Raw genomic sequence first — 3,938 nt, forward strand, 5'->3', positions numbered from 1 at the left:
CCATTGTTAGTCCCTTGGTTCATACTGACTTAAGCACACTTGACATCAATTGCATCAAGATGTGACATGTTTTATAAGAAAAAAAAAACATTTAAAAGGAAAAAAATATTTTTAGGTATTTTCACAAACAAACTGGCTTTTAAATAAATTTGCTTCCATAATGGTTGAATAAGACAAAAACAATTAACTGTGGGGAAGTGGAAAAATCAAAAAAAGGCTTTAGGGCATCAGTTCCATATTTTTGAGAGCCAAATATGTAAATGATGAGGCGAGGAAAATAAATAAATAAAAGGTTCAAATCTTGTAATTTTAATTGTTATTAAAACTTTACTGTATAGCCTATTCTTTAACATTTGGTGTTAATATCCAATTACTTGGCAATGCTTGACATTTGAAATAAACTTTTTTCTATGGTTTTATTTGCAACTGGTCCAATTAATTTTGCAAGCTACAGTTGGGTTATAAGAATCTAAAATGTAAAAGGACATTGTCTAGGTTGGGCCAAAGTTTTATGTCCTCCCAACCTCCTTACCCTCAGCTCATTTTGAGCTGTTAAATTCCATGTTTTATTTAGAGATGGGCCCAAGCCATAACATTCAGATCTGCATTTTGGATCCCCAGAGGAGTTCAAGGGTGTCCTATACTGGAGTTGCACTAGAGCTAGGAACCTGATGCAAAATTTGGATACAGGTTTGGATTCTAGTCCCCTTTACCTCTGAAGTGCAGGGACACTAAGATCTGAGATTTTGGTTCATACCCATCTGTGGTTTTACAGAGTGTGTGCATGTGTGTGCGTGTGTCTGTGTATTTTATATAAAGAATATCAATAGAAGGCAAGCATTCAAAATAATCCTACAATAATAATATTTATAGAATAAACCCAGATTTCAAAACAAATTCCCTTAAGGAAGCAGATTTCAAGTGTCCAGGAAGTGGTTCTACAGCATGTAAAGTTTTTCCTAAGAAAAATACCTTGACAATGTCTTTTTAATCTAAGATCCATAATATTCCAATCCCTGAAATTTGATTTGTTTGTATTTTTGAAAATATAAGAACTTTCATAAATCTTATACATGATGAGTGTTTTCAGAATTTTAAGTTATCCTAGGTTCTCCTCATAAGGACCCTACAGACATAGACCTGTTTACAACACAAAAATGAATCCTCAAAGGGGCACAGTAACATTCATTTAAATGCTAATACAACCCAAACCAATGTAATACTTCCCTAGCCTTCACCTATGGATAAGATATCAGATGTTAGGTTAAAGAGCTTACGTTTCTCTATGTTATGAATACAAAAAGATACAATATCCCTCATGCAGTACTACTAGTTCCCTATTTTATTTCTCACTGAAATAAAATTTGAAACATAATGTACAGTGTTAGCTGGAATTCTTTCCTTAAGCTTCAATAAATGCTTTGTTTAACACTCAAGGATTGTAGCTTCATTAGAAATGTTATATCCCTTCTCTTGGTACAAGCTATGGGCCTGATTCTGAAAGCACATGCATAAAGTACTTTCATTACTGTCAGCCAGAGATATACATGCAGAGTGCTTGCAATATCGGGCCCTCTGCTAGTAACCTGCCCATCACTAAAGCTTAACTGTTTCTCAGCTGCATATGCTGAAGTAATCCATGGGTGTTCTGTGCATTATGCCTCATCAGGAATGTGGGGATGCAGTCTGAATTTTAATATTCAATGCTAGAATGACCAAACTGAAATCTAATAATATTCATATGGTTCTTAAAACATTTTTAAAAGTAACATTACGATACTGTATACAATGCAAAACTATTTATTGTACCTCTGGGCCAACTCTTCTAAAAACTGTAGCGTTTAAATCTTCCTTTGTCAAGCCTGAAATAATGTATATAATTGAAATAATGTAAAGTTATATTTTCATGTTTTTATACTTGCAACATGATTGGAATACATAATGTCTGAGTATTTCAATTACAGATAATGTTGATTGGATAATACACATCTCGGTTAAAAAGCAGTAATCATAGTTTAATATCCGTGTTACGGTACATCAGTATATTGCTATATAAAGTATGTTTGTGTGCATTTAAGTGAAAAAATAGTCAAGAATGATGACAACTGTCTAAGGGTTTTCTATTCATTTTGTATGAAAACTGTTATGGAACAACCAAAATGTTTATGAACTATTCTTGTGTAAAATTTCAAAATGTCCTTTACTGTAGGTTTTTGTTTACGGTACAGTATCTTACTTCTGCTTTGTTAAATGGGTATCAGTACAAAGCTGGACATACACTTTCTAAGACTTCTGAAGACATTAACGCTCCCAGTTTTTCAAGTGTACCTATATGGCAGAAAATGTTTTTGATTTTATTTTTAAATCTAACACATGATGGCTTTTCTGGAGTGTTGTACAAACTTCAATCATACATAAAACAAGTTCTTAAAAAAAAGGCAAAAGACCCTTAATTTGTTTGTTTAGTATTATTGAAATCTGATTTCTTACTCATAAAAAAGTATTTTAATAAACTTCCACACAGAGCAGACCTATTTGTCCCTACAGAAGTGGAGTCCTTGAAGAGTTTCTGCAAGAGAATGCAAACCTTTCATGCATGAAAGAAATTATTTCACATAAGGGTAAATTTACTGTGGTTTGCATTACCTCTGAACAAAATCATTTAACTTTCTTGTCAATAATACAGTTGTACTTTCTGTATATAGCCCTCTTGATGATGCCTGTAAGGCAGTGCTGTAAATTGGTGCAATCAAATATTTATTTGTGTCTGACTACCTTAAAACTGTCAAATATTTCCTGGATCAGTAATTTTGATTTCAACAGACGATTGATATATTATCAGCACAGGAAATGAGACTTGGCAAGTATTTAAAGTAAATTTTAATGGTCAATTCTAGAGCTGTAAAAGCCAGTTTGTAATAGCAATGAATAAGTCAAGCTTGAAGAGATTTGTCAGATAAAAGTTACAAGGTATAGGTCATAGTGTGGAACACGTCTTAACAGAGAGTTTGTCTTGTAGACCTTCTCCCATCCTACTGACGGTTACACATGACATCTACATCAATGATATAGAAAAAGAATATATTACAAGCATTAGTATGTTTTTACCTGCCTTTTGATACAACTTATCACCTTATAACAGCACTAGCACCAGGTGACGGTCCACCACCAAGAGACCACCAGCAAGCGCTCTCTGGATCTGTTGTGTCTATAGGCTACCCAGATTTGGGAAAGGTTATCGGGTCATCTAGATTCTAGGCCAGACTCTTAATTCAAGTCGGATCATCTTCTAGAACGATCTCATTAGGACTTTATCTGATCTGTTTTGAACATCTCTAATTGATAATGAGAGTGACTCAGCTACCTCACTAGACAGTTCATTTCAATGCTTAATTTACTTCATTGTTAAGAAAATATTTTTATTTATGCTTAATGGAATGGTGTCCATATCTGGGACAGGTGTGGGAATGCCCTCAAAGGGGGAGGAGTATCAAAAGGAGACAGTGAAGGAGCAGGTTTATAGGAAAGAAAAGACTTGGAGAGCACTGAGTCTGAGGTCAAAGGAGGAGAAAGTGGTCGATCATATCAAAGGTGGTAGATGTGCTGGATGAAAGCATGAGGATGAAAACGATGTCTTACAGCTTGGCCAGAAAGAGATCATAGAAGAATGCAGTCAGGGGAGGCGCTTTAATGGAGTGGAGAGTGCAGACATGACTGCAGGTCAACAATGAGCGAGCTAGTAGGGTGGAAGTTGAGGCAGTGGGTAGAGACAGCACACTCAGGAAGTTTACTGGGCAGGTGCACTTTCCAGCACTGTAGAGATTATACTTAGAATTCAGTTATTTTCAATAATAAGAGTGTATTGCCCATGCATTTTTGAAATGATGTTTATGCTTTTTTTTATGGTAAATATGCCAAGAAAATGTGAAAATGAAATT

The sequence above is a fragment of the Emys orbicularis genome, chromosome 5 (assembly GCF_028017835.1).
Source record: "Emys orbicularis isolate rEmyOrb1 chromosome 5, rEmyOrb1.hap1, whole genome shotgun sequence".
NCBI classification, from domain to species: domain Eukaryota; kingdom Metazoa; phylum Chordata; order Testudines; family Emydidae; genus Emys; species Emys orbicularis.